Here is a 19,316-nt window from a genome sequence, read left to right on the forward strand (position 1 = left end):
TTTTAAGCCAAGTGCTTTTCTAAAATTATCAAACCATCCTTTTCTGGCATTAAATTCTCCAACTTTTGGTCCTTCACCTTCCTTTTGCTTTAAGTTGTCATCTAATGACCGTTCTGTTTCTCAAATCATTTAGCGTCTATAGGTATGACTTTCTTATAGCAATCCTGCACCTACATGAAAGCTAAATTTTCCATACAAGAGAGTATGTATTTTGCAAAAAGCACAAGGTTTTTTCACCTGCTGGTTTAGCTACAGTGACAATTTCATGAATTTTCTTTTTTTTTTCCACAGTGGTCCTTGGGCTGGATTTATTTATCTTGAAATGTTGGGCAACCGTATCTGCAATCCTCAATCTATGGTACATATCAAGCAATTCAACTTTTTCTTGTAATTTCATAACTTTTCTCTGCTTCTTGGTACATCAGCATCACTAGTGGCACTTTGTATGGATTCCATGGTGCTACTCAAGGTTTACTGTGTTGCAGTAAATATGATGGAAAATATGCAAAACTATGGGAGATCACTTTTTACTGTGATACACTATTTACTGAGGAGATGAACTTCTCATGTGAAGATGATTAGTGTCACATGGCATTTTGAGCAGATACTCAGAACACTTGATAGCAATAAGAGGTGGCTATGAATTTATTGTAGTAGTGCAGTAGTTAATATAGTTAACGTTACGCAGTTATGATTTAACATTGCATGTTTACATTTGTGTACATTTCTCTTGACTTTGAATGATGCCATCTATGGTCCATAAATGTTTGTTTGCTTAAGTTTCAATAAGTGCTAAATTTTTATAAAAGACTCATACATATTTTATAATAGTAATAGACAAATATCTAAATATATGCATTCACAGCATAACTAATTTTTTCTTAATTTTTTCAATATTTCTAGGCTACAATTTTCTTCTGTGAATTTTTTCAAATTATTACAAATCTCAAAAATGATTTTAAATAAATTTATTGGAAAAAGTATGCATATAGGGGGACCCAGGCAGATCAAGCCCATATTGTTCAAGAGTCAATTGTATTTTGAGCATGATCCAAAGATTGTGTCTCAGACACTTTTCTTGATTTTAAGAATTTGCTATAGGCAAGGAAACTGACATAATATAAGCAGTGTACACTTAAAAATTATGCGGCGACTCTAGAATTCCATAAAGCTTTAGAGTTCAGGTACTGCAGTTCCCAAAGGATGACCTCAGAGGTAATGAGTATGATTACAGTGGGACCTCCTAAATCAAGTATAAATCAAAGATGTATAAGGTATCACTGCAGTTTGTTGTAAAAAAATTCTTAGATATTATCATTTTAATTACTACATAGAACGCCTGTTTGATAGTGTTTTGTATGTAATAAGTGTCGAGTAGATATCTGCTGAATTTATTCATTTTGGGACCCTCTATTTGTTGAAAGTCTCATCACCTACAGGACATGAGGATCTTTTAGATAAACAGATGACACAATGTAAATTTAGAATCCGGAGTGCGAGTCCCCCCAGTTTCCCAGAGGAATAAATACTCTCCAAAGAGTGCTTCCCTAATGGAGATCATCATTGTCATTATCATAATCCTCTGCAACATCATCATTTCCCTTTATTGAGTACTTACTTATGCCAGGCCCTCTGCAAGCATTATCCCATTTAACTCTCATCATAACCCTGGAGGGTACGACTCAACTCCATCACAGATGAGTATGTGGAAGCCTAAGGTGGGTATTGTTTTCTCCATTTTTCATATTATAAACTGAAACTCAGAGAAATGATGATTACTTAAATAACTCAAATAGTAAAATGCAGATCCAGTATTTAAATAATCCAGATCATTCCACTTTGAAATCCACCAACTCACACAGTTTCGCAGTTAACATGGGGAAGGTGGGGAAAGGGAAGTATTTTAAAATTTCGTTTTCATTTATATTCAAGAAAAGTTACTCATTTTAGTTACAGTTCTATAAATTTTGGCAAATGCATAACATTATATAGCGTGACCACAATCAACATACGGAATAGTTCTATGATGGGCACCCTGAAGTTTCCTCATATTGTCCATCTGTAGTCTAACACTTTCACATCTCTAACTCCTTGGAACTACTGATGTGTTCTTTGTTCCTGTACTTTTGCCATTTCCATAATGGTGTATAAATGGCATCTACAGTATGCAGTGTTTTGGTCTGGCTTCTTTCACTTATCAGAAAAAAATCTGAGATTCATAGGTTACTGTGTGCATCAGTATGTGTGAAATGCATCTGTACATGCACCATAGTTTGTTCATCCATTCAACACTTTAGGATGGTTTTGCTCCTAGAACTAGTGGTCAGCAGGCTATCAGCCAGGGAGCCTCAGTTTTCCTCTACGTTGCCTCTCCAACAGCAGCATGGGCTCCTCCACATGATAGTTTTAGTGTTCCCAAAGCACTGGGTACAAAAGTGCTCGTGTTCTGAGACTTCTCCTCTCTTGCTTGTGGGTATGTTTACTTATATCTAATTTGTTGCTGTATATGGGCCACAGACAGTCACTTGGACAACCCCCAGAGTTATGACTCCACTTTTTGAAAACACATGTGAGAAAGTCACATTGCAAGTTGTGTGAAATCAGGTAAATGGCTTATTACTCTCTTCAAATCTCAGTTGGCTGCTCTGTGAAGTAGTTATAACAATACTCACCTCTTAGGATTGTTTTCAAAACTAAAAATGTTTAAAAATGAAAAGCTCCTAATAAAATGCAGTCATTTCATAAATAGTAACTATGATTATCCTTAGAGTATCTGGAAAGAACAGTGTTAGGCAAAAAACACTAAAGTACAAAGAACATGAAGAACATGACTCTCTCCTATAGGAATACTAGTTCCTTATTGTTCCATGACCTCAATGTATGATTGCAAGTTAATTATTTGATTTATTTCTAATTTTTAAAATAAATTATAAAATGAGCAATAAAAATAATGAATACATGAAGGAATTTTAATGTGACAAATCTTGCTTTGCAATCTAATATTGTTATTAAGGATAAAGTTAAAAGCATTATTGAAATACACATTATTATTAGAATGGGTGACATGGTAAGGCAGCAGGATACAGTTAAATGCCCGTTGGTCTTAGAAAACCAGACTTTGAGCACCAGCTTTGCCATGTAATTTATGGCCATGAGCAAGTTATCTTACCTTTCTAAGTCTCCGTTCTCTCATCTGTAAAATGTGGCTTATACAACTGATACAACTGACCCCCATGTTATTGTGAGGACCCAGTGAAATAGTACACTTGGTGTTTCCAAATTGATGTATGAGAGAGAGACAGAGAGAGAGAGAGAGAGAGAGAGAGAGAAAATCATGAGTCCCCTGCACTTTATAATAGATTATACTTCTTAAAGAATTGGGATAAACATCAAAGGTCATACTGACTATAGTACAGTGTTTTATTAATTTATAGGATCATCTTTTCAGATAGTCACAAATACTACCCAGGCCAAGCCAGGCAGTTGACATAATTGAATGAGTGTCATACAACAGGAAATGGTATATCCTGTAGTAAATAAGGGAGTTTTTGTCCCATTAAAATCAGGGAATCATCAACCACTGCTTAGTTTAATGAAATGAATCTTGCCACATGGGAGCGTGGGCCACATGGTAAAAGGGCCCATGTGGTTTTGCAGTAAAGCTGGAATATTAGAGTTTCTGATGGAGTTGTTATCTCAAACACAGACCTGATAAAATAAAAATGTTGCCAAAAAAAAAACCGTGGTAGATTCAGCATGCAGGCTGCCGTTTTTGACCTCTGATTAAGTCACTGTCAGCTGCTTCCTGCATGTAAACACCCATCCACATTGAACAGCCATGTGAAGCAAGCTCAGCAGTTCATCTTACCTTCAGCATTGATGCTTACATTCAGAAAGGACCCATTATATTATGCAAGACACATAAGACGTATGAAAGAATAGATCATGTGTGTTCTTCATCACCTTAGTTTCTTTTAAGTAGGATCCTAACCCCAATTTGGAGGAGAAAGATGCAGTAACTTTTCCATTGTGGTAACATTCACCCAGGTTGGTACATATTTTGGTGATGTTCTAGTGCTTTGAGAAAGTCACTTAACCATGTTCCTTATCTTTAAAATGAAGGCAGTAGATTAGATTAAATCTACAGTGATTTTCACCTGTAATATTCCATGAATCTACAGTGAGATTGGTAGTAAATGTAATTTCAAACATACTTTTCAATGTGCTTTTCTGTCTTATCTTGAAAAAGGAAAAGCAAAAAACTCTGCTGATGGCTTCTTGTTATCTTAGTAAATATCCTGCAACAAAAATATTTTCCTTTTATATGAATTTTTAAGAATTCATTTTCGGGGCCGGGCGCGGTGGCTCAAGCCTGTAATCCCAGCACTTTGGAAGGCCGAGTCGGGCGGATCACGAGGTCAGGAGATCGAGAACATCCTGGCTAACACGGTGAAACCCCGTCTCTACTAAAAATACAAAAAACTAGCCGGGCGAGGTGGCGGGCGCCTGTAGTCCCAGCTACTCAGGAGGCTGAGGCAGGAGAATGGCGTAAACCCAGAGGGCGGAGCTTGCAGTGAGCTGAGATCCGGCCACTGCACTCCAGCCTGGGCGACAGAGCGAGACTCCGTCTCAAAAAAAAAAAAAAAAAAAAAAGAAAAGAATTCATTTTCAAAAATCTTCCCATAGGCCATGGTCGTTTTAGCCATAGGTAAATTTCACTCATATGCCTTACTATGTAATGACATTGTGGAGTGTAACTGGCTTTTAATACAGTTAAATAATTTTCCAAAATGTTTTATTTTAAAGTTATAGACCACCATTTACTAACTTGCTGCTAAAAAAATGTTAAAATATCTGTTTCATGTGAATCAACATTTACCTTCCAAATATTGGTGTGAAAATCCACCTGTTATATGAAAGGCCTTAGATTTTAGAAATGTATTTGGGACCCCAAAATTGTTCTTATTTTTCAGATTATGTTTATATCTGATTATTCCTAACATATAAAACCTGTTAGATTGCCTTGCTTTTGTTCATTTAAAATTCAGCTACCTCCAATTTAATAGTTGAAGATTATATTTGAAGCATGGATTTATTTCATGATTTGAAAAACAAAACTAAGGAAAAAATTGTTTGAAATTCTTGGTCATTGCTTATTCAGGCCCTAGCAAAGGTAATACGTGGTAGCAAACGGGGATGGGCAGGATTGCCAAGCATATGTGGATTAACTAAAGTTCACATTTAATTGGCTACTTTTATCAAACCCTGGCCATGATACTGATAACGCCAAGTGCTACTTTAGACACTTGACAATCATGATGATCTAAAACAACCACGTTTAAATAGTTTTTTAAAACATCCATCAAAGTTGCATTATCCTAATTTTAAAATTAAGACACCAGACTGAGATTACATACCTTTCTAATTACCATGTCTCCAAATTGGGATTTCAGCCAGCTCTGACTGCTGTTGGGTCTCTGGGCTTTCCATTCTGCCATGTGTGGTGGTCAATGTAAGGTGCACTGTTGGCCTCCAGGGTTTTAGTGTTTCCAGTTGTAATAAAATCTCTAGTTTACCAAAAACTCTGGTCAAATAAGCAATTGGGTCATCAGCTTTATTAATGGGCCAGACCAGTGCCTCACATACCCAAATACAGGCTTCTGTGGTAAAAATGTAAAGAAGACCAGAGCAAGGCCTCCAGGGAGCCGCCCATCTTGAGCTCACCTGCTTTTCTGCGGGTAGAGAAACTGAAGGGCAGCCAGCCTGTCTGCATGGAGGTCCTGGAGAGGGAAGGGAGAGCTGCTGCATGGAAACTAGAAAGCCAGCCTGAACATAACTTCATCTACAGGAAAATAAGAGCTGCAATGTCATAACATATACTTTATCTAATTTTATTTTTATTAGATAAATAATATTTTTGTGTATCTATGGGGTAAAATTTGGTGTTTCAATATATGTATACATGGTAGAATGATCAAATCAGGTTAATTAGTGTATTCATCACCTCAAATATCTATCATTTATTTGTGATGAGAACATTTAAAACCTAGTCTTATCACTGTTTTGAAATGGAAAGGATTGGAAGAGCAAAGGAGGTGCTGGAAGACATGACTTTTATATTAAGGCCAAGGTAGGAAATGGAAAGAGAGAAAGGTCTCTGTGTCTGACCATCTCAGGGCAGCCGCTGTCACATCAAACTGAGGGAATTCTTCTCTGGGCTCCCTGCTTTTTAGGGTACAGAAAAGGTTTAATATCACTGAATAATTATCCCATTGCTCTTTCTGACATCTAACAATAAATATATTTGCAGAAAGGGAAAACTGAGTAAGTTTGTGGATCTATGTTGCCTACCTGTGTATAGGAGTACATACAGGTGGGCATGAAGGGTGGATGATTCAGTGTTTCTGCACTCCAAAAAATGCAGAGTAACTGTTTATTATGTGACTTCCTGATACAGTTTGGTAGAGAATGCAATTAAGTGTCCAGACATCCTGGGTGTCGTTTAGGGCTCAGTAGCAGTAGTGCCTTATCTTAGATAATTAATGTTGTTTTATCTAGTTTTTGTTGTTGTTGATGTTTTTTGCTCTTTGTGTTTGAGAATAATGGGCATTCAGTCCAAACTGAACTGAACGGACAGCATACTTTGCCTTTATTGCCTCTTTGGGGACAGGCAGTCTTGAGAACAGGTCACCTGTGTAGATATATGTACCTTTTTCTTTCTTTTTTTAAAATTTAGCTTTTGTTTTAATTTCAGGGGTACATGTGCTGGTATCGCTGTTATATTGGTAATTTGCGATATAGGTAAACTTGTGTCATGGGGTTTTTTGTACAATTATTTTGTCACCCAGGTTTTAGGTCTAGTACCCATTAGTTATTCTTCCTGATACTTTCCTTTATCCCACTCCCCACCCTCCAATAGGCCCCAGTGGGTGTTGTTCCACTCTATGTGTCCATTTCTTCTCATCATTTAGCTCCCACTTACAAGTGAGAATATGTGTTCTTTGGCTTTTTGTTCCTGCATTAATTTGCTAAGGATAATGTCTGTCAGCTCCATCCATGTTCCTGCAAAGGACATGAGCTTGTTCTTTTTATAGGGCTGCATAGTATCCCATGGTGCATATGTACAACATTTTCTTTATCCAGTATATCACTGAAGGGCATTTAGCTTGATTTCATGTTTGGCTATTGTGAATAGTGCTGCAGTGAATATAAACATGCATGTGTCTTCATAATGGAATGAGTTATATTCCTTTGGATAATACCCACTAATGGGATTGCTGGGTTGAATGGTGTTTCTGCCTCTAGGTCTTTGAGGCATCACTACACTGTGTTCTACAATGGTTGAACTAATTTACACTCTCACAGAGTAAAAGCATTCCTTTTCCTCCACAACCGCATCAGCATCTATTGTTTTGTGACTTTTAAATAATAGCTATTCTGACTGGTGTGAGATGGTATCTCATTGTGGTTTGGATTTGCATTTCTCTAATGATCGGTGATGTTGAGCTTTTTTTCATATGATTGTTGTCTGCATGTATGTTTTCTTTTGAAAAGCATCTGTTCACGTCCATTTACCCACTTTTCAACAGGGCTGTTTGCTTTTCTTCTTGTAAATTTGTTGTTTCTTACAGATGCTGGATATTAGAACTTTGTCAGATGCATAGTTTGCATAATTTTTATCCCATTCTGTAGCTTGTCTGTTTACTCTGTTGATAGTTCTCTTTGCTGTGCAGAAGCTCTTTAGTTTAAGTATATCCCATTTGTCAATTTTTATTTTTGTTGCAATTGCTTGTGTCTTCCTCATGAAATCTTTTCACATTCCTATGTCCAGAATGTTGTCTTCCAGAAATTGAAACTAGACTTCTTCCTTATACCATATACAAAAAATAACTTAAGATTGATTAAATATTTAAATGTAAAACCCAAAACTATATGTACTTTATCTTTTGGTATCCTAGGAATTTTCCTGAATTGTTTTCTACAACCAAGTCTCCCTTGTAGCCTTAGTGGTCAAAGGACTGCTTTTATTTGAAACAGTCCTTTAGAAGACATATAAATGAAATGGTACTAATTTAGCTGAGGAAAACAAAGATCCAATTCCAGCTGTGAAATAAGGTCAAAGTCATAAGACAACGTTAAATAAGAAAGATGAGCATTTAATATTATATTGCGAGATAGAAAAATAGATAAAAGATGAGAACTAGATAAAAAGGCAGCATTTAAATAGGGACAAGTAATATGGGCACAATGAAGGAAGAAGAGAAAAGATACATAGAAATGGAATAAAACAGGAAAGTTATGAGATTCTCTGGATAAGAAATGAAAAACATATGTAATATTATTTTAAAATAGATTTTATGAAAATAAAGGAAATGATGTAAGTAAGGGCAAATGGCAGTTTTTGAAATACAATTTGCAGATCACAATGGATAATAAGAAACGTTATCTAAGTTTTTGAAATCTCTCATTGTTTAATGCATTATGAAGATGAATGTGTGTGTGCGCGCGCACGTGTGTGTTTGTGAAAAATATTAGACTCATTTAGGAAATATACATAGTATCAAAAATGTCACACACATCTTGTCATGTTTCACTAAATAATATTGGTACTCGGCTCATTCTGTCTCAACTGGAATAATTTATCTTTGTTGTGTTAATCTCTGACCCTCTCTCAATGACAACAACAACAACAACAACAAAACATTCACTAGACAACATAAGAAAGTTCTAATTAAAGCCCTAAAAAGTATTTAGTAGAAGAAAAAAATTGATAAAATATCAGAGCTGCCAAATATCTCAACATTTTAATAGAATAAGACTATGAAAAAAATGTGTAGGAAAACTCCATGCTTTTGAAATTGTTATTACTGGTCATTTTACTCTGAGTAGAAGTTAAGTTTATTGGCAATCACTTGGCTTCACAATAATTTAAAACCACATAAACATGTAACAAAGAGAAATACATTATATCATCATAAAGAGCATTTTGCTAACTATAAACTTTCAAAAATGTGCATGATTTGAAGGAGATTTCTGTAGTGGAGTGAAGCTCACTTTTATTGCCAATTTGTAAGTTTATGAACATAATTTAGATAAGTTTTATTACTAGTAGTAATGGGAAGTTGAAATATTGAAATTTTTTGCTGTATTTTATATATTTTTTTATTTTGTATTTTATTTTGGCTATATTTATATTTTGGCTATATTAACTTCAAAAAGTTATCTCGCTTACCTGGCCACTTCATTATGCAAAGAAAAGCATAAAGGTATTATATTCATTGAACCATTAAATGGGAGCCTAGCAAAGCAATTAAAATTAATAGGTCATTCTGGAACAGGATAGATATAGTATGAAAAAAAAGAAAACCTGTGTTGATTAGCTGTCAAAGTGTTGCATCTATTTGTCAAGATGAACAGAGAAGCAAATATTTTTGGTAACTGTCTTTCCATTTTTATCATTATAATTCATATGGTCTCGTCATCTTTTAAAACTGCAGATTAGAATTTTTAAAATATTTTAACCACCCTCTTCAAAAATACTACAAATAAACTATATGACTTAGAGATAAGGAAAATTAATTTTATATTCAGCATTCTCAGTCTCCTGGACTGTAACAGCAGCACAAATCTTCATGTTGACAATGTGCAGCAGTGTTGGTTTATTGGCATGAAAGTTGAAGTGAAAGGTTAAGAAAGATTAACACAGTGCAGGAATCTACTTTAAATATCAGTAATTTCCCTGGTCATAGATAGTGGAAAATGTAAATGAAACATTGTTAGTTTATGAAGAGATACCAGAGTATTGAATACCCACGATTTTTCTTAAAGAACTAAAGTGTTTTCATTTGTAATGTAATATTCCATGGTTGGTATTGAGGAAATTCATAAAGATTTCTCCCAGATTTTCTTCTAAAAGCTTTATAGTTTTAGCTCTTATATTTAAGTTGATAATCAGGTTTGTGTACTTTTTGTGTATAGTATGAGGAAAGGGTCAGCGTTTTTTTCTACAGAGATATTCATTTATTCAGAATCCATTTATTGAAAACACAATCTTCATTTCATTGAATTTCCTTGGTATCTTTGTTGAAAACCCATCTACAACATAATAATTGTGGGTATATTTCTGGACTCAAAATTCCTTTTAATTGATCTATATGTCAATCTTTATGCCAATCTCATACTCCTTAGAGTGCTTTTATTGTAAATCTTAAATACCAGCTAATTTGATTCATCTGATTTTGTTTTTTATTAAAAAAAAGTAAACTATTCTAGATTATTTGCCTTTCCGTACAAATATTAACATTGGCTTGTCAAATTCTTATATAGACACTGCTAGGATTTTGATTCTGAATATATTCAACTTATAGTCAATTCTAGAAGAACTGACCTCTTAAAAATGGTGAATTTTCAAATTAATAAAAAAGTATATATCTCCATTTAGATAAGCCTTCTTTAACTTTTTAAAGCAAAGCTTTAGAGTTTTCAGCTCACAGGCATTGCATATCTTTTTGTTGAATTTATTTCTAAGTGTTTTTCTTTTTATGGTACGTGGTGTAGTTAATTAACATTTGATTTTATTGTCAGGTTGTTTATTTCCAGTGTATAAAAAGTTGATTTTTGCATGTTAGTTTTATATCTTGAGAATTTGTTAAACTCATTAGCTTTAGGAAGCTTTATATTAGGTTCTTTAAGATTTTCTACATACACCATGTTATATGCAAATAAATGCACTATTGTTACTTCCATTCTAACATGTGCCTTTCATGTATTGTTTTTTTTTTTTTTTTTTTGTCTTGCTATACTTGCAGCGGTGAGAGTGGACATTCTTTGCCTTTTTCCCAATTTCAGGAGAAAACATTCTGTTTTTCATCATTAAATATGAAGTTAGTTTTACATTTTTCATAGATACCCTTTATCGGGTTAAAGACGTTTTCCTCCATTTCTCATTGCATTTTTAAAAAATCATGAATGGTGCTGAATCTTGTTAAATGGTTTTTCTTCCTTTACTAAGATAATCTTACAGTTTTTCTCTTTGTTACATTTAGGTAATATGTTTAGATATGTTACATTTAGATAATACTACATTTATTAACCTTTGGATGTTAAACCAGCTGTGCACACATGGGAAAAATTACATTTGTTCTTGGTGAGTTACTATTTTTTTTTTTTCTTGCTGTATTTGGTAATTTTTTTTTTTTTAATTTAAAAGTAAACTTTAATGTCAAAAATGCAAACCTGGGGAGGGCATAAACATCACACACAAGGCTACCACTTCGCACTTGGAGGGTTGCACAGCGGCCAGGCAAAGGCGCTCCTCACTTCCCAGACAGAGAGGCGGTCAAGCAGTGGCACTCCTCACTTCCCAGACGGTGGGGCCGGGCGGCTGAGCCGAGGCACTCGTCACTGCTTAGGCAGTGCGGCCGCCAGGCAGAGATGCGCCTCACTTCCCAGATGGGATGGCGGCCTGGCAGAGGCTCCTCACTTTCCAGAGGGTGCGGCGGCTGGGCAGTGGCACTCCTCACTTCCCAGACGGCTGGGCAGCCCAGCAGTGGCACTCCTCACTTCCCAGACAGTTGGGCGGCCTGGCAGAGGAGCTCCTCACTTCCCAGACTGTTGGGCAGCCCAGCAGAGGCGTTCGTCACCACCCAGGCCGTGCCGGAGCAGGGCAGAGGCGTTCCTCACTTCCCAGACAGTTGGGCGGCCTGGCAGAGGGGCTCCTCACTTCCCAGACGGGGCAGAGCCCAGGCAGAGGCGCTGTGTATTTGGTAATATTTTTAAGAATTCATGAAAAAAAGTATATGAAACAGACACATTGAGAATGGTCCCATTGTAGAGATTTAAAATTATTGAAGCAAGAGAATTTATTTATATCTAAATATCTAAATATCAGAGGGTTTTTGTAGATGCTTATGTAAATTCTGGAACATTGTTTTCAGTTTTAATAAAGATATTTATCCAAAGTTCTACACACATCCACATATCCACACATATACATATATATCCTGATATCTATCTTCATTAATTCTTAATTACACATATATCTTAATTCGATAGATACCTTAAGAAGCTTCTCTGAAGTGGTAAGTAGATATACAGCTCAATTAGATATACATATTAGCAGATAGAAATACCTGAGCAATTGATCAATAGAGGTTCTGTTTATTAAATTAAAAAAGTAGTTGCATACCTATTTTTACATGTTAATTATTCTTTCAAAGACACTGATGAATTTTCATGTTAAAAAAAAATTCTAAAATGTGTATTTAAATCACCCATATAGTGAGTCTTACGTCTCCAGATTTATTACTTTATGAGCTACCAGAATTATAGAAATGTGGCAATTTATTTTGAAGGAAAAGGAGGATTTTTAAAATGTACTACCATGTGATTTTAATAGCACACTATACAGACATCTGTACTTACAGGGAAAACCTTAATAATCCTTTAGTGTAATGGCTAGTGTTAATTATCTCTCACACACACACACACGCACACACACACTCTCTTAGAGCTACTTTATTTTTATCCTCAGAAGACCCTTATGCACAAAGGCGATTGTTTCCATTATAGAAGCTTCCCTTGTGTGATTATTTCCCTTTTAGAATCTTAGGCATCACAGTTTAGAAAAGTCCCCTCAAAAGCCCCGTTCTTATATGGCTAGGCCACAACCCGGTGCCTAAGTCTATTCTCAGTGTATAAGTGCTCTTCAAGACAATTATACAATGAAAAGCTTAGGCTTTTCTTACAAAGGCAGCTTATACTGTAATATAAATTAATTTACAGAATTAATTCTCAGATATTCCTTGTATTAAAAGGACAGGGTATTTCCTGGGTACTTCATAGCTTAAGATAACAATGTGTTTATCATAGTATTTTTATTTCACTTACTTGCTTAAACAATTGTGGCTCTTAATTTATAGTAGAATAAATTTGATGTGTGTGTTAACTTTCTACTAATTAATAAACTGATAATTTTAGCCCTACTTACCCTGTCTATTCTGCCAAACCAAGTTACAAAATTTACACTTTACTCCTATGACACTTTCTTCATTATTTTTCCCCTGTAACTTTTCTTGTGTTAATCACTATTAGGAAAATGTCTCCTACCTATCTCTTCAGAGAAACTTCTTACTATGGCTTTATTTTCCAGGTACCAGGTTATAACGACTTACTTTGGTATTTGTTATACCAAGTGATTGTGATGCCTGAACTTCCTTGACCTCAGTTGATCATCAGAGGGAGAAAGGACAAAAGCCCTTGAGCAGGCAGTGAGATACATACAGTTTTTAACAATTTATTGTGCACAACAGATGTCAACAAAATATTATTTAAGTTATTTGGATATTTGGGGTGTTCTTTGGGGTGTTCTAGAGGAATCATCTTAAAACTCTCCCAGTACAGAAGTGGTGTGTCTGTTATCAGTGGTGTCATCACAGATCTTTAAGGCTTTAAGGTTTAATAGGAATGCCACTGGCCTCAGTGCTCAAAGGACCACTGATCCTTGCTACCATCCTGATATTTAATTAGAGTAGAAAATAAACTTTATCATCTCATTTGTGCCTTTTATTATCTCTTTCCTTAAAAAAAAAAAAAAAACAACAAACCAAAGCTTCAAAATTCACCTTTTTTTGTTGTTGGTGGTGGTGGAACAAAGATGTGATAATATGAGAGTTGTTTATTTTGTTTAAATTAAAGGAATTCTATCTTGAAGTATGTACTTTGTTTTCCTCAGGAGCACAAGCCACTCTACAGGTAATAACTCACTTAGATCTTTCAAATTCTGCAGAGAGTTGTAGTGATAAGTAGTATATACAATTTATAGGGAGGACAGTTGAAATAGAGGTTGCCTCTAATTGCTCAGATTCAGAAACCACAACTATAATGGAGCTCAGAATGGAATCTGAGTCTCTTGACTCCCAATTAGTTCTCTATCCACTAGATCACACTCCCTGCTCCTCAGTCTTAGGAAAATAGATGATAAATTTTATATAAGACTAACTCTCAATTACCTACAGTTTGTAACGAGCGCCTACAGATGCTAGTTTACATTCACATCATTGCCCTGGAGTCGGCGCTAGGGCATCTGCCAGAATCCTGCGGATCAGCTGTCTTGTGCTACTGTGGCAAAGGAAGGAAGAAAGGCAAGCAGGAGGAGAACAAAGGGAGCAGAAGCAGCTTGGATGTGGGAAGCACAGAACTTATAAAAATCAGGGAAACTTTAATAGTTGCGGAGTTGGATGTCAAGATTATGCTGCCATCTATGTTTGTGCAGGTGGAGACAAATTGAGATGGAATTCCATCCTTATACATCATTTTCCATACCAACATGGAAATTAACTTAACATAAGGGTAAACCTGGTGGGAGAGGGGCGCAGGCATCATGTCTGGCCACGAAGCTGGGAAGAAGCCCCCAAAACAGCCCAAGAAGCAGGCTGAGGAGATGGATGAGGAGATAACATTTTCGAGCATAAGGAGAAAGAGGAGCAGAAGAAACTCAAGGAGCTAAAAGCAGAGGCTGCAGGGAAGGGCCCCCTGATCTCAGGTGGAATTAAGAAATCTGGTAAAAAGTAAGCTGTTTCTTGTGCCTGAGGCCATGGCGACCCTGGATTCCAACCCTATTTAAACATCTGAATTTCCTGCTGTAACATCCTTTGCCACCTATAGTTAGAATGAAGTGTCATCTTGGAGACTGCTGCACATTTAAGAATAAACTTTTGTAAAAATAAATGAAATAAAAATAAAAGCAAATCTAAACCACAAAATAAGCAAGTAACATTAAAAGCTAGAGCTTTGGCAGTTCTGCAAGGACTTCCGTTGCATAGGCAGATTTCATGTAAGCTGTTGAATCTCTAGTATCAATGGTATGACATGACTCAAAGTACATGGTAGTAAATTAAAAATTTCCAAGTGAGAATGGTGACAAAACAAACACTTTACAAGGCTCAACAGGGAGATTATTCACTTAGTATTTGGACATGGTGCCTTGCAGCAATAAACTGTAGCGTGTTCACTGTTAGCAGAGTGAACTGTTACTGTCCTGTTTTAGTTGTGATTGTCTTTATTTTGTTTACTCAGAAATTTCTAATATATCTTCTTGAAAATTAGAGTGGGTTGTGATGTTTAATATAAGAAATTATAGGCCAGGAGCAGTGGCTCATGCCTGTAATCCCAGCACTTTGGGAGGCCGAGGCAGGCAGATCGTGAGGTCAGGAGACCGAGACCATCCTGGCTAGCATGGTGAAACTGTGTCTCTCCTAAAAATACAAAAAAGTAGCCAGATGTGGTGGCACACGCCTATAATCCCAGCTACTCTGGAGGCTGAGGCAGGAGAATCACTTGAACCCAGAAGGCAGAGGTTACAGTAAGCCGAGATCACACCACTGCACTCCAGCCTGGATGACAGAGCAAGACTCCGTCTCAAAAAACAAACAAAAAAAATATTGTCAACATTTATATGGTATAAAACTACTCAACTTTTTTTGTTTCTATTATCTGGAGATATTTACTTTTTTTTTTTTTTTTTCAGAAGATAAACTTAAGGCATGAAATACATGTTCAGGGCCGGGCGTGGCAGCTAATGCTTGTAATCTCAGCACTTTGGGAGGCCACGGCGGGTGGATTGCTTGAGGTCAGGAGTTCAAGACCAGCCTGGCCAACATGGCGAAACCCTGTCTCTACTAAAAATACAAAAATCAGCAGAGAGTGTTGGTGGGTGCCTGTAATCCCAGCTACTTAGGAGGCTGAGGCAGGAGAATTGCTTGAACCTGGTAGGTAGAGGTTGCAGTGAGCCGAGATCATGCCACTGCTCTCCAGCCCGGGTGTAAGAGCCAGCCTCTGTCTCAAAAAAAAAAATAAATAAAAGAAAGAGAGAGAGAGAAATACATATTCAGTGATGAGATTTGCTTAAACAAGCAACAATTATATAAAAGAAGAGAGAATGGAGAGTGTGGTAAACCTTGAAAGTATAAATGACTATGTGATCTCTCAAAGGAGCTTTTGGTACAATTCCTGATGACTAGAATGTGTGAATCTCATTAACTGCACCTTAGAATGGTGCCTGGTGCATAGTCAGCTCTCAGTAAGTATCTGCCTAAATGCAGGACATAGAAAAGCCAGCTTTTAGTAAGTTCCAGGATGCAAGAGCATTGAGGAAATGGAGAGAGTCATTATGGAAGCATCAGCTAACATGCTCGAAGTAAGGAGGAAACATGAATTATCTCAGAGATGTACAAGCTTTTTCACAGAGTTAAAAGCTGAGACCATGGTCTAATGTAGGGGAGACAGTGTGGATGACACAGGAGAGAGAGAGACAGTATATAAGACAAGGCTCCTGAACATAGAGGGGCTAAGACTTCCAGCAGAGGTAGAGAGTGTAGCTTATATGAGAGGAGGAACTTTGTTTTGTTTTGTTTTGTTTTGTTTATTCAGTAGTGAAGGGAAAATAAGAGATCACAAGTCAGGCTGGTCAGTTGTGCAAGTTCCTGTGTGGTAGATGCTATATTTTCTTTTCTTTTTTCTTTTCTGTGTTTTTTGTTTGTTTGTTTGTTTGTTTGTTTGTTTTTTGAGACAGAGTCTCACTCTGTCACCCAGACTGGAGTGCAGTGGTGTGATCTTGGCTCACAGCAACCTCTGCCCCCCCCGGGTTCAAGTGATTCCCCTGCCTCAGCCCCCACCCAGTAGCTGGGATTACAGGTCCACACCACCACGCCCAGCTAATTTTTGTATTTTTAATAGAGACGGGGTTTCTCTATGTTGGCCAGGCTGGTCTCGAACTCCTGACCTCAAGTGATCCACCCGCCTTGGCCTCCTAGATTTCTGGCATTACAGACATGAGCCACGGCGCCCGGTCAAACGCTACATCTTCTAGAAATTGGATGTTTTTTTGAGATTGACTGGAAGTATGAACCATAGGGGTGCAGAGGAAGCATTGACAAGGGGAGTGTCCTAGCATTTTTTGTAGGACAGGTCTTGTGTTCATGAAATCCCTAGCTTTTGTTTGTCTATGAAAAGTCTTCCTCTCTCCTTCATCTTTGAAGGATGTTTTCACTGGATTTACTATTCTACAATAATAGTTAACAGTTTTTTTTTTTTTCTTTTGACACTGTCTCCTGTCCTGTAAGGGTTCCACTGAGAAGTCCGCTGCCACATGTATTGGAGCTCCATTGAATATTATTTGTTTTATTTCTCCTGTCACTTTTAGAATCCTTTCTTTATCCCTGGCCTTTGGCAGTTTCATTATTAAATGTCTTCAGATAGACTTACTTAGGACAAATGTGCTTCGTGTTCTATAACCTTCTTGTACTTGAATATTGATATCCTTCTCTAGGTTTGGGAAATTCTGGTAGTATTCTTTTGATGAAACTTTCTACCTTTCTCTCTCTCTCTCTCTCTCTCTCTCTCTCTCTCTCTCTCTCTCTCTCTCTCCATCCTCTTTAAGGCCAAGAACTCTTAGATTTTTCCTTCTGAGGCAGGCTGTTTCCCAGATCTTGCATGTGTTATTCTCAGTTATTCTCATTTATTCTTTCTTTTGTCTTCTCTGGCTGTGTATTTTCACATAGCCTCTCTTCAAATTCACTAATTCTTCTGCTTGATCAATGCTGTTACAAAACTCTTATGTACCCTGCGGTGAGTCAATTGCATTTTTTAACTCCAGAGTTTCTGTTTGATAATTTTAAATTATTTCAATCTTTTTAAAATTTATCTCATAGGATTTGGAATTCCTTCTGTGTCATTATGAATTTTGTCGCGTTTCCTCAAAACAACTCTTTTGAATTTTCTGTCTGTAAGTTCACGCATCTCTCCGTAATGTTTCACTGGTGCCTTATTTAGTTCATTTGGTGAATGCATGTTTTACTGGATTGTCCTGATGCTTGTGGATGTTTATCACTATCGAGGCATTGAAGAATTAGGTATTTATGGTAGTATTTGCAGTCTGTGCCCATTCTTTTTGGGAAGGCTTTCCAGGTATCCAAAGCGACTTGGGTGTTGTTATCTAAGTTTTTGGTTACTGCAACCATATCTGCCTTAGGGGGACCCCACGCCCAGTTTTTATCTAAGTTTTAGGTTACTGCAGCCATATCTGCCTTAGGGGGAACCCCACGCCCAGTAACTCTAAGGATCTTGATGACTCCTAGAAGTACTGCCTTTGTGGTCTTGGATAAGATCTGGAAGAATTCTCTGGATTATCAGGCAGAGACTCTTGTTCCTTCCCCTTACTTACGCCCAAATAAACAAGAGTCTTTCTCTCTGAACTGAGCTTCTAGGGCTGGGAAAGGGGTGACACCATCATGGGGACTGCACCGAGTTAGGCCCAAAGACAGCACAACACTGGGTCTCACCCAAGGTCCACAGTAACCACTGCCTGGCTATTGCCTTTGTTAACTCAAGTTTCTAGAGTTCTAGAATCAGCTGGTGGTGAAACAATCCAGGCTTTTATCTCAACCTTCAGGGCTTCAAGTGTCCCCTGATCACAGGTAGGTCCAGAGATGCTATCTGGCAGCCAGTCCCTGGAGTCACAAACCTTAGGTATCAACCTGGTGCTCTTTTTTATTGTGGTTCAGCTGACACCAAGGCAACAAGAAAAAATCTTTCCCACTTTTCCCTTCACTTTCCACATGCGGAGGTGTTGCTCCCACTGGTTACCACCACCCAAGCCTGTGGTGAGTAATGTCTGATTACCACCAACGTTTATTCAAGGCCCACGGGCTTTTCAGTCAGCCTGCGGTGAATGCTTCCAGGCCTAGAACTCTCTTTTCAGCGCAGTGGACTCTTCTTTGACTCAGAACAAGTCAAGAAATACTGTCTAAGAGCCAAGACCTGGAATTGGGAACCTCAAGAGCCCACTTGGTGCTTGATATGGTTTGGCTGTGTCCCCACCCAAATCTCATTCTGAATTGTACTTTCCATAATCCCCACATGTTGTGGGAGGGACCTGGTGGGAAGTAATTGAATCATCAGAGTGGTTTCCTCCATGCCATTCTCATGATAGTGAGTAGGTTCTCACAAGATCTGATGGTTTTATAAGAGGCTTTTCCCTTTGCACTTGGCTCTCATTCTTCTCCATCCTGCCGCCCTGTGAAGAAGGACTTGCTTGCTTCCCCTTTTGCCATGATTATAAGTTTCCTGAGGCTTCCCCAGCCCCACAGAACTGTGAGTGAATTCAACCTCTTTCCTTTTTAAATTACCCAATCTTGAGTATGTCCTTATAGCAGCGTGGGAACGGACTAATACAGTAAATTGGTACCACGAAGAGTGGGGCGTTGCTGTAAAGATAACCAAAAATGTGGAAGCAACTTTGGAACTGGGTAACAGGCAGA

At 37.4% G+C, this 19,316-nt stretch overlaps 1 protein-coding gene and 1 pseudogene across 4 annotated transcripts in view; both read left to right on the forward strand.

Annotated features, from left to right (window-relative positions):
- Positions 1-19,316, forward strand: part of NKAIN3 (sodium/potassium transporting ATPase interacting 3) — a 731,409-nt gene that overhangs the window by 123,149 nt on the left and 588,944 nt on the right. The gene's annotated exons all lie outside the window — the stretch shown is intronic.
- Positions 14,124-14,650, forward strand: LOC144330611 (translation machinery-associated protein 7 pseudogene; annotated as a pseudogene).

The sequence above is a fragment of the Macaca mulatta genome, chromosome 8, assembly GCF_049350105.2.
Source record: "Macaca mulatta isolate MMU2019108-1 chromosome 8, T2T-MMU8v2.0, whole genome shotgun sequence".
Classification (NCBI taxonomy): Eukaryota; Metazoa; Chordata; class Mammalia; order Primates; family Cercopithecidae; genus Macaca; species Macaca mulatta.